The sequence below is a fragment of the Phoca vitulina genome, unplaced genomic scaffold (assembly GCF_004348235.1).
Source record: "Phoca vitulina isolate PV1807 unplaced genomic scaffold, GSC_HSeal_1.0 scaffold8, whole genome shotgun sequence".
NCBI classification, from domain to species: Eukaryota; Metazoa; Chordata; class Mammalia; order Carnivora; family Phocidae; genus Phoca; species Phoca vitulina.
In genome coordinates, this window is record NW_022589711.1 from 17,834,711 (window position 1) to 17,859,785 (window position 25,075).

Sequence of the window (25,075 nt, forward strand, 5' to 3'; positions counted from 1 at the left end):
GAGAGAGAATGCCAACTTTATAATTTATAATTTAATAAATGAGAAAAATAGGCTCATGAAAGGTCAAATGACTTTTCTGAATCACCCAGCTAGATAGTAACATAGTCAGCATTCCTATTTGTTGTTTTTTTTTTTAATTACAAATCCAACTTCATTGTCATGACTGAATGCTGTCTTCAACGTTTGACCGGAAGGAAGACACTATACTGTAATATTACAGAATCCTCTTGAGCATGAAGTTTGATTGAAAATCTTCCTGGTTAAAGACAAATTCTTCATGGATAAGAATGTAATTGTATCTTAACTGCATAATATAATTGATAACTTTTGAAATAGAAATTCCAAGTTTTTCACACTGGAGTTTAATTTTATAGAAGTCTTACAGGAATTTTCTAGCGGACAGTAAAATGTCATTTTGTGGCTAATTACCTTGTTAATTTGCTTTAATTGAAAGTAAAATAATCACATGGTCATTGTATTCAGAAATGTCCATTTTTCCAGATAAGTGTATTATTTTTTTAATTAATTTATTTGAGAGAGAGAGAGCAAGGGGGAAGGACAGAGGGAGAGGGAGAGAGAAAATCTCAAGCAGACTCCCCACCGAGCACAGAGCCGGATGTGGGGCTCGATCTAACCACTCTGAGATCATGATCTGAGCCAAAATCAAGAGTCGGACACTTAACTAACTGAGCCACCCAGGAGCCCTAAGTGTATTAGTCTTTTTTAAGGTATGTAGCACATACACACAAATATCCAAATCCAAAATGGGGGGAAAAAACTGAATATAAAATTCATTAAATAAAATATACAAATGGTTATTTATCATGAAAAATGTACAACTTTCCTCAAAAGAAATATAAATTAAAAGATTAATGAAATGCTTTTGGGAGGTTTAGGCTTTTATAAATTAACAAAAATTTGTAAATAGTCATAATGATGATTTGACAGAGGCACTTTCATGGTATACTTTTGGCAAGGGGGTTAATTGGTACAAATTTATATAGTTCTACTTGACAGTAAGTATCAAGTACTTAAATATCAAGTACCTCGAGCTTGGACTGAAGAATTCCACTTCCAGAAATTTATTCTTAGAAAAAAATCATAGGAAATCAAGATGTTTCATAACTTATTGCAGTGTGTTGAGTCCTTTTTTATTTTTGGGTTTTGAATAGTTAATATTCAAAGATTCCTTGTTTTCAAGAAGAGAGAGTATACATGTGACCTGAATGGGAATAGAGAGATTCTTTCTCAATCTAATTAACATCTGATTTTAGGAGAAGAGGGGGAGAAAAAGTGACCAGGAATGAGGCATGAGCAGATGTTCTTGGGAAATCTTCAAGAAATAAAATTTGTTTGGGGCACCTGGGTAGCGCAGTAGGTTAAGCGTCAGACTCTTGGTTTCCACTCAAGTCATGATCTCAGGGTCGTGGGATCGAGCCCCACATCAGGCTCTGTGCTCAGTGGAGAGTCTGCTTGAGATTCTCTGCCTCTGCCCTCCCCCCCTTAAAATAAATAAATAAAATCTTTTAAAAAAGAAATAATTTTTTTTTATTTTCATGTTTTAAGTTATTAAGCTTTAAAAAGTTTGATATTTCAAGTAATATATATATATTGAAGACTTTTTTTAAAGCAGATATTAGGTACAAGATGTTTAGGATTCCAAAAACAAATAATCTAAATGTATATTTGTCTTAGGTGTTTTAAACCACAAAAAACTAAGCTGCACTGTGATTCTAATTACAATTTCCTTCCCAGATATCTTGGCATTTCATTGCTATATTTTTATGTCCTTTCATAAAGTTTCATACTTTTTGCATAATCTGACATAGTTTCAATAATATTTTAAAGACTGCCTTTTAAAAGCTAATAAAATTAAGCCGTGAATCCATCTTGATGCCTCTTTAATATCTTTATATTGATCCATTTAAGTTTGTCCCTTCTTATGTTAATCTTAGTGATTTGTCTTTCTGGGAGAAGATTTTCTCTAGGATTTAAACTGCACTTGCAGAATGATGCTTGTATGGTTCCCTAATGATTCTTAACAGTTCAGAGGGTGAATGCTCTGCAGTGGCTTTTTCTCCAGCTCCCTCAGCCAGTCTGACTGGCAGATGCAGAAAAGATAATTTACTTTGACGTTGAGAACGGAGAGAAAAGTGGGATGCATTTAGCTGCCACATTTCTCGAATCCTGTTTCTCCATCCATTGTGTTACCTCTAATCAGAATAAAGTAATATATTAAAATTGGGTACGGAGGACGGGAGTATATGTCAAGTCTCTGTACTTCCTATTCAGTTTTGTTGTGAATCTAATACCACTCTAAAAAATAAAGGCTATTTTTTAAAAAAAGAAATATGTAGAAGTAAATATATTTGAACATGATTTAAAAGTTTAAAGTATCCAAACGGACAGTCTGTACTTGTCTTGTATGGCGTATATTTGATATTTATACCCCTGGTCTTTGGGGCATGTGCAAAACAAAACTGCTTTCTGCAAAGAATTTCTTCCAACATTACTGAGGAAGATAAACCTCCAATCAGTTGCTAACACGTAGTTATTAAACCAAAAAGGTTAGGGGCACCTGGGTGGCTCAGTTGGTTAAGTGTCTGCCCTCGGCTCAGGTCATGATCCCTGGGGTCCCCGGATCCAGCCCTGCGTCAGGCTCCCCGCTCAACTCCCTGTTCATCGGGGAGTCTACTTCTCCCTCTGCCCCTCACCCAGCTCGTCCTCTCGCTCTCTCTCTCAAATCTTTAAACCAAAAAGGTTAAAAAAAAAAAACAAAAAACAAAAAACTTACAGAATATGCAATTAACCCATTTTCTCCAAAGTTTGTGCCAACGTAAATGTCCATTTGGACAAACGTAATGTCATAGAAACTAGTGCAACCTGCATCATATCTCTAAGAATGGAATAAAAGTCTTAGACTGCTATTATAAACTTCAATCTGTGTGTCTTCACATTAAGTTTTACCCTCTGAGAATCTCAGAACACAATCCCTGGGACATTATTAGTAAAATTGATGCACATCAGCTTCTATTGATTCTGGCGATGTTTTCATGCAGTTTACAGCCTGTGTTAGTTACCCTTTCATTTCTCCAGACTTGTTAGTGTTTTCTATGTTTTGCTCTCTTCCTTTATGATGTTGCTCTGCCTAGGACTATTTGGTGAAACAAGAAATTATTTTATCATGTTCACATTTGCTGCTTGAAGAACACAATGAGGCAGAATGGAGACGAGCAGGAGAAAATTGTCTCTGAATGTTCAAATATACAGTTTGCCAAATATTTTTATGTTGCGCCAAATTAAGTATTTTCCAACAAACAGAAAATTCTAAACACACTTGTCTAGTTCTGGGAGAGAATACGTATAACTACATCATCGTAATTTATATTCCATATGCACACTATAATGACTAGGAAGAATATCAAATGCATAATCCAAATTTTAAAAATTAATTTAATTAATTAATTCCTTAGCTAAAGCCAGCCATACAGATTTATAACGCATGACAAATGCCTTCCAAAAGGAAGAATGATCCTAGGGGTGTTTGTTCCATCATAAATAAACCCAAAATAGGAAAAAAAGGGTAACTAATTTTGAAGAAGGTATTTTAATATGTCTTTTAAATGTCCATGATCTTCATTCCATTCAGAAGAAGGAGGAATCTCTTAAAGCCTTTCAAAATTGTTCTTTAATAGACAAGATATCTCGGATTCTGGACTTCAGAGTCATGCAAATTTGGTTACATTATCTTGACTCTGTCAGTGGCTCTGAAACGGTCAGTTTCCCACTCTCTGTATTCCATTATCACTGGAATAGCATTCCCTAAGGTTCTGTCCCAGGCACTTTTCTTTCCCCCTTGGTATACTTTTGTCAGTGACTCCCACATATGTTTCTCAAGCCCAACCTGTTTTCTGAGTTCCAAATCCATATATCTAATGCCAACTCAGTCTCCTTACGTGAATGACTCAAAGACATTTCAAACTCAATATATCCAACAGAACTCATAATATTTTTTCCCAAACATCTGCTGGAACATTGCCCTTCACAAAAAATCGCCCCATGTTCCCTGTAGTTGATGCCAGAATTTTAAAACTACTGTTGGACTCCAAATGCCCCATGCCAAATCGAGTCCATGCCAAGCCTAAATATTTCTTAAATGTAGCACATTCTCTCAATCTTCATTCCTATCATTCTTCCCTGGTCTCCCACTATGGCCTATTAATTGTCCTGGAAAACAACACTCGACCTCCTTTCCGATCCATTTAAACTCTTGCAACCAGAGGAATACTTAAAATGTGAACATTTTTGAATTGCACACTAGTTTAAAATCCTTCACTCATTTTTCATTGTTTTTAAGATGAGATCCAGGGACCTCCCTGTGCCCACCTCTTCAGCCTCACCCAGACACTTCTTCCCTTCTTTCGGTCATTCTGGTCTTTGGGGCATGTGCAAAACTCTAAAGTTTGTGAAGTACTCTAAACTTGGCTTTCTCTCTAGACCTGCCTCCATGGTATAGCATTTGCTCAAGAAAGTGTTTCCCCCACCAACTTCCGTCGCTTCATCTAACTTACTCCATTCTAGGTCTCATCTAGGACATGGTATCTTCAGAGCATTCTTCCCTGACCTCCTGGGCCGTATGCTGGTCTCAGTTTTACAGGCCAGCAGCACTCTGATTTTGCCTTCCGTTTCCAGCAAAATGTAAGGACAATGCCAGAAGACTTAGGTTGGTGTCATTCTTTATTTTTAACCACTATGTCCCAGCACTTAAGATAGAATTTTACTTATTATAGGTTTTTAATATTTTTTATAAAGTGGATGAATACGGGAGTGAGTGAATATAAAGGCTAGACAAATTAAGATTTCTTCATCTTTAAACTGAGGGTATTAATGCATATCTCCTAGGGCCATCATAAAAGATCAGTGTAAAGGGGAGGGCTAAGGTCAAATAATTTTGTGTCCACTCTTTTTTTATCAGTCTTGATGTATTCATTTTCAAGTGTTGCTGTGACAAATTATCACCAACTTAGCAGCTTAAACAACACAAATCTATTCTCATTCGCAGGTGAGAAGTCTACTTCAGGCTACACTAGGTTAAAATAAAAGCAGGGCTGTGTTCCATCTCCAGGCTGTAGGGAAGAATTTGTTCCGCTGCCTTTTCCAGCTTCCAGAGGCCACCCCCATTCCTTGTCACCTCTTCTTCCATCTTCAAAGCCAGCGACGGCAGGCTGAGTTCTCTCACACTTCAACATTCTTCTCCTTCTTTTCCTGCCTTATCTCTCACTCCCACGAGAGAATGTTCTCTAAGATTATATTGCGCCCACGCAGATAATCCAGGATAATCTTCCCATCTGAAGGTCTATACTCTTAATGACACCCAAAAAGTCCTTTTTGCCATGGAAAGTAGAATATTCACAGGATCTGGGGGTCTAGAGCATGGACATCTTTGGGGGTTATTCTGCCTACCACAAGGTGTGATGGTGATATCACTATTATTTTTATTAAACTAAATTTCTTCAGTATTCTAATGCCTTAAAGGAAAATAGAAAAATGAAAAATGGTAAAAGGCACTGTTACTGTATTTCTCCTTTGGTAAGGAATGCAGTAGTAAAAGGAGAAAGAGAATCATAACCTATTCTCTACCCCCAACCCAAACTCAGGCCCTGGTCAAATTACTTTCAATAAATCTCAAAATGTTGTTCGTGGATAAAGGAGTTTAAGGCTTGATAAATATGCCCAACATGTAGAGTCTAAGTGAGTTCACAACTTTCGCTGAGCAAAGTAACATATGGAACAATGTCAAAGTTTGTGTACCTCAGGCATATGCCCAGGCTCGGATAGGCCTATCACATTGTGGCTTGTGATCACCTACGACCCTCTGCTCATTCTTAACTGTCTGTATTGGGCTTAATCGTAAAAACTTCACTCTTAGCCAGCGTATTGCATTGGTTAGTCTGAGAAGATAACATTACCTTTTGTTTGTGCTTTGCTACTGCTTGGGCTTCTCTTTCTACCAACATGAAATGCCCTTCATATCAACCACCTTTTTGCCTTTGCATATTTTACTTTTTAAAGATATTTTGGAATTCCATGTGCTTCATGAACTTTCTTATATGTCATTGTCCTTATTTTAGAACCCTGAGTACCATTTTTGCGAATGTGGTTTCAGTGCCTTCAAGGACCTGCAATCACCTGTAAAATTAATTTTATTTGAGAAAGATGGATATTCTATGTTTTTTTTACCAACAATGGGATATTTTGTGTACATTTCCTCCTTTTTACTAAAACCAAGCATATCTTTACTAAGAATGACAGAAAGATGCTTTACCATAGAAGTCAACACTTACTTTGTAATGGATCAAACCATTTCTATTTCCTTTGCAAATCCAGGCTGCAAAGTCACAGATCTGAGACACGTGGTTGCAACACTTGGGTTTTTATTAATTTCCCTCTTCTACAGTGCATTTCCTTCCTTGAGTTTAAGAAGTTTTGTCAAAGGAATGTATTACTGCTATTCATTGCTGTAGCACATTAGTCTCACGTAAATGGTCATTCTAAAAAGATACTAAATTGGACTGAGTCAGGTTTCTGGAGATTGGCCAACACGACCAGCTGGTATCTTAGTGTGCAGTATGTCATTCCATAGACAACAGGAATGAGGTACTAAAAGAATGTTGCTTCTAGAGTAGAACCACAAAAAGCATCATCCCTACAGCCATATGACATTGATTGGTTTTCATAGCTACAATGCTAAGGAATCAATAGGGCCACTAATTAAGGGAAGCAAACCTTTTTTTTCATGTTCAACACCTAGGGAATTATATCATCTACTGCTCCTATATTTACCCCTAAAGGGTAAGTTCCTGCCTAAAACAACAGTATTAATTATTAATATGGCAGACAGCAATATAAGTCTGTCTTCTGTGGAAGGGATGAGCTGGAAAGGGGGTGAGATTTATGAAGCACTCTAAAGTGTGGTCTGTGAGCCCAACACCATTGACAACACTTGGGAGCTTCTTACACATGTCAGCCACTTATGCAAAGTCTACATACGACATTGAAGATAATGTAGAAATTTCAAAATGCAGTGCATAGATATAAAATTTGCTAAGAAATGTTTATCATAATTATCTGAATATATTATTTTTCATTAACAGCATTTTAGATAACATGCAGTTTAAAAGTGAAAAATGGAAAATTTTTATGAATATAGGTAATTGTAAAATCAATTCTCTTGTTTAGAGTGCAACCAATAACTTTTTTTTTTTTAAGTAGCCTCCACGCCCAGTGTGAGGCTTGAACTCATGACCCTGAGATTAAGAGTCGCATGCTCTACTGACTGAGCCAGTTCAGTGCCCTCAATAACTATTTTTTAACTTACTATGCCAATCAATAAATATAAGGGTATTTCTATAATATGTAAATACTTGAGTACCATTGAATGCTGGGTTACAGTTTGTGTTATTATTTAACTGAGGCATAACGTACATTGGGCTGTAATTTTTAGGGAGCATCAGGCTGAGTTAGGAATTCTGTTGTACTTTGTCTGTGGAACTCTGACTCAGGGCGCATCTGTACCCAGACACACCTACTTCTTTGGCATTCACCACCCCTCCCCCGTTTTTCCTCTATTGATTTTTATTATTTCTTAGATTCACAGTCATTTTTGGTTGTTTTGATAAACTGCCCTATACATTGAATTTTATATTTAACTTTCCTCTCTTATCACTACTGATGTAATAAATATACAGAGTGAGATATCCTTTTTTTTCAGTTTTGTTAAGATCCAGGTTTAGAGTCAGAACAGGATATTAAGTTTATCTCAATCACAGTTCAGCATTTCTTTGCTTGCATAAGGACATGGCATAATAATTGGAATATTTAAATTAATGCTTTGCCCAAGAAACCTTTAGACTCAAAACAATTTTAAGTGACATATTGAATAAATAACTCTGGAAGAGAATGCCAGAGTGCGAGCCCATTTTACCTAAGAAGGTATGAAATTTTGCTTTTGCTTGTAAGCAGAAAATTGAAATAGTGGCTCCACTGTTTTTACCAGAAATTAGGTTCACCTATTAAGAAGAACATTGTGTCACCCTTCCTATCACTGTGAATACTAAATCTGTTATGAATGAAGTCAAAATAATTAAATTTTGAAGTAAAGCCCCAAAAGTTAGGATGAAGAATATTACCTCCTGGAAATGACAAGCTTCTTTAATCTTCAGTTAGAAGAAAAAAATCAAAATGATTGCCTTTACAAGAGCTACATTTCCATTAATATGCCAATAATAATTATTGACATTAGCCTAAACATCTAGATAAGCCATTTTCATCCCTTGTGTAGAATAGCAATATTCAACATGCCTTACAGTTTATCTTATATGAGATTTAAACTTCTCTTGCCAAAGTTTAAGGCCACAGAGCTCATAAATATTTTTAGAAAACACAAAAATAGTTTTTTTTCCATTGCACTGTGAAAATTAGATGGCTGCTTCCTTTCCACACCTCTTCTAGTTACATAAATTTGTGTTTTCCTAAATCTTTGTTGATGGTCATTTATATATATTGGGTTTTAGTATACTTTTAAATGACTTAAGGAATTACAAGGAATTATATCAATTATATCAATTAAATAAGGAATCATATCCTTAACTTTTCACATTTTAGTTGCAGTTAATATAGTACTACTACACATAAAATATCAAAACCATGTAACCATGTAGATCTATTTACCCCCCCATCCTTTATGTTAATCACATGTATTACATTTATATATGTTAGAAACTCCACCATCCAGTGTTATAATTTTCCTTTAAACAATTATTTATATTTTAACTAAGAGGGGAAAGAACAACTTGCTCTTATATTTACTGACACATTTACTATTTCTGATATTGTGCTTTAGTCCTTCCTAAAGATTCAAGTTATCGAATTTGATCCTTTTTGCCTGATAGTTTTTCTGTAATTACATCTCTTTAATTTCACATTTTACTCTAAGAAGCAAGAAGAAACCAAGCCACAGCTTCAACACTTTGCTCGGAAATTTCCTCAGCTAAATATTCCTGTTCATTACTTACAAGTTCTACTTTCCTTATAACTGCAGAACACACTTCTGCTCACTTCTCTGCTGCTATAGGTCCCCTTTTTACAGTTTCCAATAGCGTGCTCCTTATTCCCTTCTGGGTTCTCTCTAGCAAGTGTATTAACATCCATGTTTTTACTAACAATCTGTTCAAGGCAATCCAGGCTTTTCCTATAATGCTCCTCAAAAAATGTTCCAGCTTTAGTCCATTGGTCAATTCCAAGGCCACTTCCCCATTTTTAGGTATTTGTTACAGCACCACCCCACTTCCAGTACCAAAATCTGCATTAGTTTTCTTTGGCCTTTGTAACAAATTACCACAAGCCTAGTGGATTGAGCAACACAAATTTATCTTACAGTTCTGGACATCAGAAGTCTGAAATTGTTCTCACTGGGCTAACATGAAGATGTTGGCAAGACTGCATTCCTTTCCAGAGGCATTTAAGGGAGAATTTTTTTTTTTTCTTTTTCTAGTGTCTTGAAACTACGAATTCCTTGGCTGGTGGCTCCTTTCCATGTTCAAAGCCAACAGCACTCTTTCTCATATCCCATCACCCTGAAACTGATTCTGCTGTTTCCCTCTTACACATTTTAGAACCCTTGAGATTACATTGGGCCCACAAACATAACCCAGAAAATCTTCCTCTTTCAGTTCAGATGACTAGCGACCTTACTCCATCTACCTTAATTTCCTTTGGCATGTAATTTAACATACTGACCAGTTCCAAGGATTAGGACATGGGCATCTTTGGGAGGCTTATTATTTGACCTACCATACATAGCCAGCTTAAACCTAAAACTATTTTTCTTGCAATGGCAGCAGCCCAAATGTCAGTTCATTTTTTGTAGCCTTAGCTGTGCTGTTAGGAGTCTGTCCCTGCTAATGTGTCGTTCAGATCAGTCAAAGAACTAGTTAGTGTTGATACATGGAATTCGGGGCTCCTCCTCTTAGGCTCTCTCATTTTGGGAATCTCACCTGACATCATTCAGTGACTATGGTTGACCCAAATTCTGTCCTCAGGTTCTTCAAGCCAATAAGATTATGGATTTTTTATTGAAGTTTTAGCTACCCTACATGATGAAGACCGGTGCTTGTCATCAGTTGAAAAGTCATATATATGGGAAGCCCACTCCGTGTGATTCCATTCTACCAAGCGTTGATTTGTCTCCAATGTCTGTCTACTTTCGGACACTATCTAGTGCCTGCAGGTAGGTTTTCTTTTTACTTCAGACATAAAATATATCTGTGTGAAGGTTGGTATGAAAGTTAGTCCAAGGGTTGATCCCAGCCCTCTAACCATACCAGAAGCTTTGATATTCATTTTTTAAATTGCTGATGACCAGGCAATTTCTCACTAAAATGAGCACTAAATAATTTATAAAAATAACTTCAATAAGTCAATATTCCAGTGTTCTAAAAGAATTTCAATTGATTGTCCACTGCTTCTACCTAGACTATTCAAAATAAGAGCCTCAAATGCAAAAGCAAATATTGTTACTAAGGCGTTATCAACATATGTCCAATCTGAATATTTATAGTTGGATAGAGATTTAAAGCTGCTAGTCAGAACGTGACTTTAGATTCAGATCCTTGCTGGAGAGAGACTAGTTAAAGCAATTAATTTTGTTTATAATGCATCCATAAGCAAAATCATAAATACTTTGAACAAAAAACAACCAGTTGCTTCAGAATGTCTTTTGAGTGTATTAAAACACATCCTCATCTTTACTATAGGGCATCACCAGATTTTACCCTATACATTCCTATACATACTTACCTTATGCCTTCACATTATAAGGGAATTCAGAAATTGACCTAGAGGGACATATCAAAACACAGGGTGTTTGCTGGTTTCATTATGCTTTCTACTGTTTTGTTTCTTATACACAAGATTTCTTTCTCTGTACTTGTAAAAAGAAACAAAAACAAAAAAGTTTTAATGGTTTTTCCTGTAAAATATGTGTGTTTGATTTCTTTCAGTTATTCACCAGAGTTTCTCTTAGGCCAGTGATTTCCATAAGGAAGCGAAATTGTTTGGGTTAGGATTTATTTCAGAGGCATGCATGCCAAAAATGTGTGTGTGTGTTTGCACACATGTGTGCATGTGTGTTTGTTTTCAGATGGTAGAGCAATTGAGGAAAAGGGAGGGAGTATAGTCCCACTTTTCTAGATTTCTTTATGCCCACCCCAAGCAATATTTCTGTAAAGAACATTAGCTTAACTTGAGATGAAATCTTAGACAATTGTTTAAAGACAAAATGTTGATGTAATATGATTGTTGGAAGAAGTGAACTGCTTTATGAGAAGTGTTTTGATATAGAATACAACAAAAACAATTCAGTACTAGCTTGTAATATGTCAAAGTATATTTTTAAACACCGGGCCATGGAATCTTTTATACTTCAAAAGGAAATATCCTTGTTTGAGCTCATCTCAACCTGTGGCAGCACTTTTCATGTGGGCCAGTGATGCTGGCTTCATATACTTCAGCATTTTCCTCTTTGATGAGAATGTGGTAGTAAGACAGCAAGTTCTGGGGCACCTGGGTTGATCAGTCAGTTAAGCGTCTGCCTTTGGCTCAGGTCATGAACCTGGGGTCCTGGGATCGAGCCCCATGTCGGGCTCCCTCTCCATGCGGAGCCTGCTTCTCCCTCTTTCTCTGCCTGCCGCTCCCCCTGCTTGTGCTCTCTCGCTCTCTCTGTCAACCAAATAAATAAATAAATCTTTTAAAAAAGCAATCAAAAATAAATAAATAAATAAATAAAACAGCAAGTCCTTAGAGAACATAGAGGTATCAGATTTTTAAATCTCTCACTGCACATTAAAATTTTCTATCTTACTCCCTCCTTCCCTCATGTTCTCTGTTTTCTCACATACCCACACAGAAATCTTCAGAACAGTTAAAATGGGGAAAAAATGAAACATATATTTTATTTGCTCTAGCATTGGATAAAATCTTTAAGGGGGCAAACATTTTTAATTTTTATTCAGAAACCTCTAAGTAAAATAGATTATCCAGGAAGATGAGTTATATCCTGTATCCTTGAGTGACCTCCAGCAAATTGATCTATATATGTTCCATGGACTATGCATTTCTTACTATAAGAAGCTGGACATGTACTCTCCAGTGAAAGTCTATTAATTCTTCTAATGCACGGGTTTCTTCACTTAAAAAGTATCAAATTCTGTTTCATTCTTATTACCATAGGTGTTCTCATTTTACTCACGGGCGAAAATGCAGTCTGGCTGAAATTTAAAATGGTACCTCTTTATCCATATAATAGGGACCTTGAAGTATACTTGCACTAGAAAACTTTTCCACATCTGGATTTGACTTCATAGCTTCCTCTTTTTCTTGTCTAAATCATTAATTAAAGACTTACATCTAAATATCGTCTCTGACGCACAAACAGGATAAATGACAGGTCAAAGTAAAGATATTTTGCTATGGTTTATGACTTGGTTTCTTTCTTCAGCTTTCATTTGTTATGTTTCCTTTTAGTATTTCCCCTCTGTGGTATTCCTTATGGCACTGCTATAATTTGCCCTCTCCTCTCATCTTACAGGGTTAACCAACCACACCAATTCATGAAATAAAATATGTACAATTTCTGACACTTTAGAAGATGACTTTGTTGCCACAGTGGCTCTTAGCTTGGAAGTTTCTCACATTTGTTGGATCTCATTGTTTCTTCTAGCTTTTTTTCCTTTTTTTATAATAAACGAGTTTTGCTCAGATTAACATTTGATAAATTTATGAACAATTATGAAGAACTAATTAGATTAATTCTGTAGTCTCTTTTCCTGTTGAGATTTGGATTAGTGTGTGATTTTCTTTTACTGTGGTGGATAAGTAACACTTGCGAAAAGATCTGCTTAGAAAAGGAGAAAGAAACAGATGGCTCACAAAGATATGCTTCGATAAAAGAGTCAGTGCAACACAAATCTTGATAGCAGATTTTCTTAAAATATTTTCTTATCCCTACTGACTTTGATACTTCTGATTATATTTTGTTCTCTTAGGTGAAATGTTATCTACCTGAATTGTTATAAAGTGGTTAACATTTCTCAAAGCATCAGGAAAAAAAAAAATATATAAGGAGTAAATAAAATTGAACTCCAAAATAGATTGCCTTGTCAGAGAATTATAGAAAAACCTCTATCTGGTTTTAAGCCTGTGTCTATAAAGTACAAACAAAGATTTTATTTATTATTAGTATTTTCTACTCTATAGAGTATAGACTTCAATTAAGTGCATTTAAAGATCTAGCATTCCCTATGGAATTAGCATTATTGCATTGAATATCAGTGTACATTTACTTGCAACAAACGTTCTGGTCCATCGTCTGAACCCTGTATGGTCTTGCCTTTTTAAATTATTACTAAACCAGGAGAAATAACTGATACAGGCATTTCCAGCAAACTGTGCTCCAAAATGAAAGAGAGATAAAGACTTTAACAGATAAACAAAAGCTAAGTGAGTTCATTACTACACTGGCCTTACAAGAAATGCTAAAAGGAGTCATTTGAATTCAAATGAAAGGATGCTAGACAGCAACATGAAAGCATGTAAAAATATAAAGCTCTCTGGCAAAGGTAAATATACAGATAAAAACAGAATCCTATAACACTGCAATGGTGATCCATAAATCACCTTAATTCTAGCCTAGAATTTAAAAGATAAAAGCATTAAAAATAACTGAACTATATTATTAGATTAGTGGATACAAAATATAAAAATACCTAATTTGTGACACCGATGACATAAAATAGGGAGGATGCAAAGGAGTGGAGTTTTTATGTGCAACCTAAATTAAGTTGTTACTAGTTCAGAACAGAGTCCTATAACTGTAAGATATTTTATGTAATCCCTATCACTACCACAAAGAAAATTTCCAAAGAAGATACATGAAAGGAATCAAGTATGTCAGTAAAAAAAATCAGTGGAACACAAAGGAAGATAAATAGAAAGGAAAAGAAAAATAAAATAGCTATAAAATATTCAGAAAACAACAAAATGGCAATAGTAAATCCTTACCTATTGGTAATTATTTTAAGTGTAAATGGATTAAACTCCACAATCTAAAGATATAGAGTGGCTAAATAGATTTTTTTGAAAGATTTTATTTATTTATTTATTTGAGAGAGAGCATGAGACAGAAAGAGAGAGAGCACAAGGTGGGGAGGGGGAGAGGGAAAGGGAGAAATAGACTCCCTGCTAAGCAGGGAGCCCAATACGGGGCTCAATCCCAGGATCCCGGGATCATGACCAGGAGCAAAGGCAGATGCTTAACCGACTGAGCCATCCAGCTGCCCCTAGAGTGGCTAAATAGATTTAAAAACAAGATCTAACTACATGCTGTTTGTAAGAATGACTTTAGATTTAAGAACACATATAGACTAAAAATGAAAGAATGGAAAAAGATATTCCATGCAAATTATAACCTATAGAAAGCAAATGTGATCATACCTTTAACAAGCAAAATAGATTTTTAAATCAGAAACTCACAAGAGACAAAGAAGGACATTATATAATGGTAAAAAAAGGTTCACCAGGAAGATATGACAATTTAAATATTTATGCACATAACACTAGAGCATTCAAATATATGAAACAAACATTGACAGAATGGAAAGAAGAAATAGAAAACAATAAAATAATAGCAGGGGATTTCAATACCCCACTTTCAACGATGGATAGATCATCCAGTCAAAAGCAATAAGGAAACAAAACTCAAACAACACTAGAGAACAAATGGACCTAACAGACATATACAGAATATTCCATCCAATAGCAGCGGAGTACAGATTATTTTCAAGCACACATGGAACATTCTCCAGGATAGATCATATGTTAGGCCACAAAACAAGTCTTAACAAGTTTAATATTAAATTTATATCAAGTATTTTTTCCAACCATGATGGAATGAAACTAGAAATCAACAGCAGAAGGAAAAGGGAAAATTCAAAAAGAAGTGGAAATTAGAGAACACACTCTTGAACAACCAGTGGGTCAAAGAAGAAACCACAAGGAAAATTGGAAAACATATTGAAACAAATAAAATCAAAAACACAATTTAACCAAAACATGGGTTCCTGCAAAAACAGTATTAACAGGCAAGTTAATAATGATAAACAGGTAATTAAAAACAGGAGAAAGATCCCAAATAAAGAACCCAATTTTATATTTCAAGGAATTAGAAAAAGAAAAACAAACTAAGCCCAAGTTAGCAGAAGGAAGGAAATAATAAAGATTCAAGCAGAAATAAATGAACTAAAGAATAGAAAACAATAGAAAAAATCAACAAACTAGAGCTGGTTTTCTGAAAAGATTAACAAAATTGACAGACTCTTAGCTAGGCAAACTAAGAAAAAAAGAGAAGACAACCAGACAAAGATAATATTAGAAGAAGAAAAAAAAAAAACTACAGACCAATATCACTGATGAATATTGATTCCTCAAAAAAAAGTTAGCAAATTGAATTCAATAGCATACTAAAAGGATTATAACATCATAACCAATTGGAATTTAATTTTTGGAATGCAAGGATGTTTCAAAATATGAAAATCAATCAGTGTTATACACCAAGTTAACTGGATGAAAGACAAAACTACATGATCATCTCAACTGATGCAGAAAAAATATTGTACTAATTCAACACCCTTTTGTGGTAATAATATAAACAGTCAACAAACTAGGAAATGAAAGAAATTACCTCAATATAATAAAGGCCACATATGAAAAGCCCATAGATATCATATTCAACAGGGAAATCTGAAAGATTTTCCTCTAAGATCAAAAACAAGGCAAGGATGTCCATTCTGCAACTCTGTTCCACATAGTATTAGAAAGCCTAGCCTGAGCAATTAGGTAAAAAAAAAGAAATAAAAGGCATCCAAATCAGAAAAGAAGTAAAATTATCTTTGTTCACAGATGATATAATCTTCTTGAGGAAAATCCTAAAGATTCCACCAAAAACTATTCAAACTAATAAGCAAATTCAGAAAAGTTGCAGGACACGGTCAACACACACACACACACAAATTGGCTTTCTACACACTAGTAATGAATAGTCTGAAAAGGAAATTAAGAAAACAATCTCATTTACAGTAACATTAAAAATAATAAAATATTTAGGAATAAACTTAGCTAAGGAAGTTAAAGACTTGAACACGGAAAATAACAAAATGTTGCTTAAAGAAATTAAAGACACAAATAAATGGAAAAACATCCCATGTTCATGCATGGATTAGAAGACTTAACATTGTTAAAATGTCCATACTACCCAAAGCAAAGATTCAATTCAATCCTTATCAAAATCCCAAAGGCAATCTCTTTCAGAAATAGAAAAAACAATCTTAAAATTCATATGGAATTGTAAAGGCCTTGAATAGCCAAAACAATCTTGAGAAAGAAAAACAAAATTGGGGGTCGCACACTTCCTGATTTCAAGACGTTTTACAAAACTACATGCCAGTATGTACCAACTGACATACAAACCAACTGAACAGAATAGAGAGCTCAGAAGTAAACCTTCATATACATGGTCAAATGACCGTCAACTAGAGTGCCAAGGCTGCATAATGGGAAAAAGATAATCACTTCAATAAACGTGTTCGGAAAACTGGATATTCCAACTGTGGGAAAAAAATGAAGTTGGACTTTACATTACACCCTATACAAAAATTAAAATGAATTAAAGACCTAAGTATAAGACTTAAACTCTATTTCCTAGGAGAAGATATAGGTGATAAGCTTCATGACATTAGATTTGACAATGATTTCTTAGATGTGACAACAACAGCACAAGTAGTAAAAGCAAAAAAATAAGCAAATGGGACTATATCAAACTTTAAAAGTTATATTACAGCAAAAGAAACAATCAACAATTGAAAAGACAACCTATGGAATGGAAGAAAACATTTTGAAAACTATATATCTGACAGGGGGTTGATAATCAACATATATATACAATTCCTACAACTCAACAACAACAACAACAAAAGAAAAAAAAAACCTGATTTAAAAATAGGTGAAGGATTTAAATAGACATTTTCTTTTTTTTTTTAAGTAGGCTCCACACCCAGTGTGGGGCTTAAACTCATGACCCTGAGATCAAGAGTTGGATGCTCTACCGACTGAGCCACCCAGGCATCCCTTAAATAGACATTTTCTTAAAGTATATATACTCATGGCCAATAAGTATATGAGAAGATGCTCAACATCACTAATCATTAAGTATTTTATGAAATAAAAAGTTCAAAAAGTATTGATGAAGATGTGGAGATACTGGAACTCTTGTACGCTGATGATGGGAACATAAATGATGTAGCTGCTATGGAAAACAGTATGGAGATTCCTCTGAAAATTAGACTTAAAACTGCCATATGATCCCACAATCCCACTTCTTGGTATTCATTCAAAAAATTTTAAAACAGGATCTTGAAGAGTTATTTGCACCCCCGTGTTCATTGCAGCATTATTTACAATAGCCAAGAGCTGGAAACAACCTACATGTCAATGGATGGATTAATGGATAAAGAAAATGTGGTATATACATACAATGGAATATTATTCAGCCTTTAAAAGAAGGAAATCCTGCCATATGCTACAACATGTATGAACCATAAGGACAGTATACTAAGTGAAATAAGCTCATCACAAAAGATAAATACTGCATGATTCCAATTACATGATGTATCTTTGAGTAGTAAGACTCAGAAACATGAAGTAGAATGGTGGTTGCCAGAAGCTGGGGTTAGTGGTGAAAGCAGGGTTGTTGTTCAATGGGTGTAGACTTTCAGTTTTGCAAGATGAAAAAGTTCTAGAGATCTGTTGCAAAACAATATGCATATAGTTAACACTACTGTACTGTGCACTTAAAAATGGTTAAGGAGGGAAATTTTATGTTTTGGTTTTTTATCATAATAAAAAAATCAAACTTTCAAAAAGTAATTTTAGGCCTAGGAATGTTAAATATAATGTCTAAAGAGTTAATAAGGAAGCATCATTTTTTGGTGGGGTCAGTCCATTGATTTCAGTTAAAATAGAAAAACTGATAAAGTAGAAAGAATAAAATACTTGCAGTGAGTTAAAATCTCTGCAAAGTAACCTAGTTTTGCCCTTTATAAGTTCTAAGACATTAGCCAAACTATATTATCTCTCCAATGTGTTTTTCTTCTTTGTAATAAAAGAAAATAGGATAAGTGTGACCACATAGTATATTATAAGGATTGAATGAGATAATGTGCCTGACTTAGCTAGCCTAGTGCCTGCCCAGAGTAGATAATGAATTTTCTCATTCACTTCCCTTTTCTTTCCAATTCATGAAATATTGATTGGGTGTCCACTGATGCACTAGAAAACCATCCAAAAAGATAGGTGAAGAATTTTTAAATTATGTGGCAGATTAAAGAAAATATTAATTTGATTAAAATATTAATAATATAAAATTAATTATAAATTAATAATATAAAACAATATTGTTATTGCAATGTGCCAGGCACCATAAATGCATGATTGCCTTATATCTTACCATTCTGACAACAAATATGAGGAAGACACTATTATCATTCTCATTTTACCAATAAGGAACCTGAGGTTTAGAGAATTTAACCTATCCAAAACTCCAGCTAGTATGAGCAGAGCATGACTCCATATCTGACTCTAAAGTTCAAGCTCCCAACTGCTGCTATATTGTACTGCTTATGGAGAATGAGCTCAAATTATAACAGCCTTGCCTCGAAATTTAGATCAATCAAAATGTAGCAGTCTTTATCTTAGGTAAGGATAAGGAAAAGGGGAGATGAGTAAGCAAACCTCCTTCATTCCTATTATACTTCCAAATTTCCACCTCTTTCCAGACCTCAAGTAAAATGGATTTTACGGTTTCCCCAATTTCTTTCTCAGTTTTATTGTCTTGGTAATCAAGGCTTTCTAAAATGCTTTACAAATGGGAAACAAACATGGACTTGGACGATTGATACTAGCTTTAATGGAGGAGGGAGAATGAGCTGTTATCTTGAGAAATGGGTTAAGTTTGAACAGACTGAGAATATAGGGGAAGGCTCAGAGGTAGGAATTAGCAGGACATTTTTGTGAACAATAATAAGATCCTAGAGCAGAAGTTTTGCTTTGAAAAGATTAAACTGGAACATGTATGGAGCTTTATTAGACCATTCATATATTAGACTTTGACCATTATGACCCAGATCATTGGTTATCAAATCACCTTGAAGAAAAGTCGATATTGCTTAAGATTCTGGAAACATTCCCAGAGCAACCCTGGTAGACCCATTTAGTAACTGCTAAATCATCTGACTGGTACAAAAGGTCTAATTGAACCAGAAATGTTGACAAAAATTATTTCCCACAGGACAGGGATGTAACAAAAGAGGATTTTGCCTTCTTCAGCTGGATCAGACTCTATTGCTCATAGTTTTGTTTCACTTAGAAGCATAGGATGAGGCAGAGGCAATATCTTTTTAAGCTTGTCCATTGTGTCTCTGAGTAAAACTGAGGCATTTTGCTTTCATATCTACTCTTTTGTATTGATCTCAGTCTTTACGTACACACACACATATGCATACACACACACACACACACATTTTTTTTTCTAATGAATGAGGATAGAGAGAAAAATAAAAACAAGGAAAATACTTGTAGGCTCTTTCCAGACATTATGTAAAGTTATTTGTTGTTAGTTCATCTCTTTCCCTGGTCTTTGCTTGAACTCAAGTTTTATGTATAAGTCATATTGTAGTTGAGAAAAGCAATATTCAGTTTGTTAAAGCTATGAAACACAGTAGGAAATCTGTTATTCTTTTCATCTTTCAGTAAAAAAAAAATGTAATTGACACCCCCCCCAAAATGTTACAGATAGAGGTATAAATATTTTTAAGTATACCGTGGAAAATGAAATTTGATTTGTGCTTTTTAAGTATGTATGCACTAATCATATAGAATCTTTTGAAATCATAGATGCTATGAATCTGTTCTTGGTTACCTATAGATTTCAACAAAGCTGTTTCATTTTTTAATTTAGAAGTAGGCTGGAAGTCAAAAATGGTGATATTATCTGCAATCTAAGGGGGAATGTACTGCATATCATTTATTGTTAAACAGAGTTAAAATCTTGTTTATCACAATAAACCTTTTCTAAAATTCTCAATTAAAATATTCACCTTGGGTGATTTTTAATCATATTTCACTTCCTATTTTCACTTATACAATATAATTCTTAACACCGACGTATACATGATATTAAATATCATTAATGTTTTGTTATTTCACTGAGTATTAACCCATAACCCTCCATAACTTCAGAGTTGCCTTACAAGTGAAATTACTTTATTGAATGTCGAGTTGATAGTTCATTAGCCAATGGCCCCTAACACATAGACCACACACACACATACACATACCCCTCCTTGGATGCTATATTTAATTAGATTTTTCTGTAATAGTGTCATAAGAACATTCTAGTACATGTAGAATCGTTCATTACAGAAAAAGATGTCAATTTCCCAAGATTCTTAAAATTTCAGCAAAAGAAACATTTCTCATGATTTTATCCTAATGTGTAAAATACTACCAAAATTTCCATAAAATGAATTATTCATTTCCTGTACAGCTCACCCAATATATTTATTTGTAAGTAAAATTTAGTTAGATAAGCAAGATTTATTTAACCTCCATACTTAAAACACCAGCCTACCTTATTTCTCACACTATTAATAAAATATAAATTTTAATGATTTTTTTTTTGTTATCTATCCATAATTTTAAAATATACAGAACCTTAGGAATTTCCTCTCCAATGATTCTAATATATTCCCTTATACTTAAGAGAGATACAAAATTTAACATTTAAAAAATATTTTTCGTATAACTAGAAGATGAAAATCTGAATACAATCTGAGGGTTAACTCCTAATAAAATTAACTTGACTATGTCTGTGCTTCAAATGATTTCTATCTTAATTCAAGAAATATTCATAGATTTCCAATTTCAATCATAAAATCACTTCATTCAAAACAAATATTTGTTCTGCAACCTATTTTCATATAAAACTTTCATCAGAAGCCACTTAAATATACCTCACTCTAAGTTGCAGAAATGGCTAACATAAACATAAATTATACTCAAGACAAATAGTGGTGTTCACATACAGGATTTTTGCTTCAAGAATGGCATAAGAGGAAGGTTCTTTACAGATTGACACTCCTCCGTGTAACAACTATATACTCCAGACAAAATAAAACAATAACAAAATAAAACTAACAACCTGAAAGCTCTGGAGTATAAACGAAGACATGTAGACCCTTGCAGGAGAGCTAAAATTTGAAAGAAGTTTCCAAAATGGTTTGAATTTCCCACTATTGTAGCCTTGGTCCAAGAGCAGGCCACAGTTATACAAGCAGTCAAGAAAAGTGACCCACTCTCAAGAAGTAAACAGTCAATAGAAGCCAATTCTAAGATATACCAAAAGGGAAAATTGTCAGAAAAGGACATTCAAGAAGCTATTATAACTATACTTAATATGGCAAAGGAAAATATACTCATATTGAAAACCAAGATAGAAAATCTCAGCAGAAATATGGAAAATGTTTTTAAAATCCCAATAGAGAAATTGAAAAATAAAATATCTTAAATTAAAAATTCAGTGGAGATCTATAATAGGATAATGGAGATGACAGAAAAGAATCAGTGAGCTTAAAAGATAGATGGTAGATATTATCCAGTCTAAAGAAAAGAAGAGGAAAAAGATAGAAAAACACATAAATTTTCAAGAACCTAAGGAGAAAAGCAATTAAAATAATTAATTAATGTGTACTTAGAGTCCCAGAAGAGAGGAGAGAAAGAATGAAGTAGAAAAACTATATGAAGAAATTATGACTGATAATCTCCCTAGTTTGGTAAAAGATATAAATGTAGAAATCCTCAAAGCACAATAGACTCCAGGAAATATAAATGCAAAGAAAACCATGCCTAGGAACAATATACTCAAACTCGTGAAAACCAAAGATAAAATCTTGAAAGTAACCAGAGTAAACAACATATTACATATAGGGAAACAATGATTCAAATACTCTAGCTTTCTTGTTGAAAACCACAGAGGCCAGAAAGCCTGGGAGGGATTATTTAAGAGCTGACAGTAAAAAACAAAAAACAATAACAAAAAACAGTTAACTCACAATTTCTATTTTCAGTGAAAACATCCTCTGAGTACAAAAGTAAAAAAGAAAAAATTTAGATAAAAGGATTTGTTGCCAGCAAACCTATATTATAAGAAATGCCAAAAGATGTTTTTAGGCTGACGGGAAATCTTTTTCGAGAAGAAGTGAACAGCACTGGAAATGATAAGTATCTGGATAAAATAAAAGAATATTTTTCTTCTTAATTAAAAAATATAATCATTTGGGGGCGCCTGGGTGGCTCAGTTGGTTAAGCAACTGCCTTCGGCTCAGGTCATGATCCTGGAGTCCCGGGATCGAGTCCCGCATCGGGCTCCCTGCTCGGCAGGGAGTCTGCTTCTCCCTCTGACCCTCCTCCCTCTCATGCTTTCTGTCTCTCATTCTCTCTCTCTCAAATAAATAAATAAAATCTTTAAAAAAAAAAAAATAATAATCATTTGAAGCAAAAATTAATTTTATAATGCAGATGTAACATGTATAACAATTGTGACTACAAAAATCCTTGTCTAATGAACACATTTTAAAAATACCAAGATGGTATACCTCAATCCATATCAATAACCACATTAATGGATTAAACAGTCTGATTAAAAGGTGAAAAATTTTCACAAAAATGTGAAAGCAATACCCAAATACATTCTATTTACAAGAGATACACTTTAAACATAAAAACAAAGAGAGGTGCCTAGGTGGCTCAGTCAGTTAGCCTCAGGTCATGATCTCAGGGTCCTGAGGTCCAGCCCTGTGATGGGCTCTACACTCAGTGCAGAGTCTGCTTGAGATTCTCTGCCTCTCCTGCTGTCCCTCCCCCCATGTGCTCTCTCTCTAAAATAAATAAGTAAATAAAATATTTTAAATAAATAAATAAATATAATAGTTGAAAGTAAACAGAAGGAAAAAAATCTAGCATAAGTAGTTTGGAAATACTCTATTATAATATTATATGAATAATACTATATTAATATCAGATAAAATAGGCTTTAAGATAAAAATATGGCCTGAGGTAAAGGAGATTTCATAATGAAAACAAGGTCAATTCATCAGAAATACATAGCAGTCATGAAAGTATACAATAATAAGAGAGCAACAGATTACATGAAACAAATACTGACATAATTAAAGGGAGAAATAAACAGTACTACAATCTTTGTAAGAGATTTTAACACTCTTTTTTCAGCAATCACTAAAACTAGAAAAAAAAAATTAAGACATAGATGATCTGAGCAATACTATAGGACCTTAACAGCACTGATATTTATAGATTATTATACACAGCAACTGCAGAATACACTTTTCATTCACAAAGATACACCATGTGACAGAAAACACAAGTCTCATTACACTTTAAAGGACTGAATGCATAAGAGTATGTGCTGTGACCACAATTAAATAACCCAATAAACACTAGGCAAAAGATTGAGAGGACACTCTGCAAGAGAAGATGATTGAGCAATTAGCGCAAGATTCTCAACGCCATTAGCATTAAGGAAGTGCCATTAAAATTCACAAGGAGATAACACCACACTTATAAGGATGCCTAAAATTAACATGCTGACAATACCAAGTGCTGGAGAGCATGTGGAGCAACTAGAACTCTCAAACACTGGGGTTACAGAGGTAAAATGATACAATAATTGGAAAATTGTTTTACAGTTTTTTTAAATATTAAAGATAGACCTATTTTACTACCTAGCCATTCCATTCTTATCCAAATTAGTGAAATCAGTCTTATACATGAATATTCATAGCTTTTTTATTCACAGTAGCCAAAAATTGGACATGATTCAAATGTCCATCAATCAGTAAATGATAAACAAGATGTGGTATAGCCATACAGTAGAATATTACTCAGGAATAAAAAGGAGAGACTACAAATACATTCAATAGCATGAATGAATCTCAAAATCACTATGCTGAGTGTAAGAATCCAGGCTCAAAAAAGTATACAACATATGACTACATTAATATAAAATTCTAAGAAATGTAAATTAATCTATAGTGACAAATAAGTAAGTGACTGCCTGGTCTCAGGGCAAAGGAAATGATGGACTACAAAGGGACACAAGAAAACACTGGGGAGTGATATAAAAGTTCCATATCTTGTGGTGTGGTTTTCAGGTGTATATGTCTTTCAAAAAATGTATCAAATTATATATTTTAAGTGGACACAACTTACTATACATAGATTACACCTTAATAAAATTGATTTTAAAAGAGATACACTTTTCACCAAAATTAGAACTCTTGAAAAGACATCATCAATAAAAAAACAAATAGAAAATATCAAAAATTCAAGTTGAATAAATAAAAATTCATTTTCTTTTGATAAACTGTGGTTATTGAAATCCTGGTAAGAGTTAAAGTTGATTTAGAAATGTTAGCTGGATTACTCCATTTACCTTGTCAATGCAAATTAAAAAAAAAATTTTTTTTAATTTTAAAGAGAAAGGAAAAGAGTTTTACTCAAGCCTAGGTTGACAGCTGGACAGCTGTCCAGGATTCAAAATCTTCACAAAGAAGAGTATGCTCTGGGGAAGGAACATTTGGTGCAGGGCTGTATACTTTTTTTCCATAAAGAGCTACAAATCATCATGATGAAGGACATTCCAGAAAGTTGCAGACTTTATCTTATGGTTTTAGTATGTGCAAGGCTGTATGACTTTAATCTTATGGGAACGAGGTAGGTTTTTTTGTTTTTCTTATCTTTATGTTCAGAATGCTCCCTTTTGGTTATTTTTTTAATGAGGCAGATGTACAATCAATGTGTTCTCAGGACAGAAATAGAGCCCATGCTTTGA

At 34.1% G+C, this 25,075-nt stretch overlaps 1 protein-coding gene across 3 annotated transcripts in view; it reads left to right on the top strand.

Moving 5' to 3' along the window:
* HTR1F (5-hydroxytryptamine receptor 1F) overlaps nt 1-25,075 on the top strand; it is a 135,180-nt gene that overhangs the window by 35,336 nt on the left and 74,769 nt on the right. The window contains exons 5-6 of one of the 3 annotated variants that reach the window (XM_032406331.1): nt 4,582-4,723; nt 10,101-10,288. The exons of 1 other annotated variant lie outside the window; for it this stretch is intronic. The gene's annotated coding sequence lies outside the window, so the exon portion shown is untranslated. The remainder of the gene's footprint in view (nt 1-4,581; nt 4,724-10,100; nt 10,289-25,075) is intronic. One more of the 3 variants, XM_032406332.1, reaches the window with a different exon arrangement.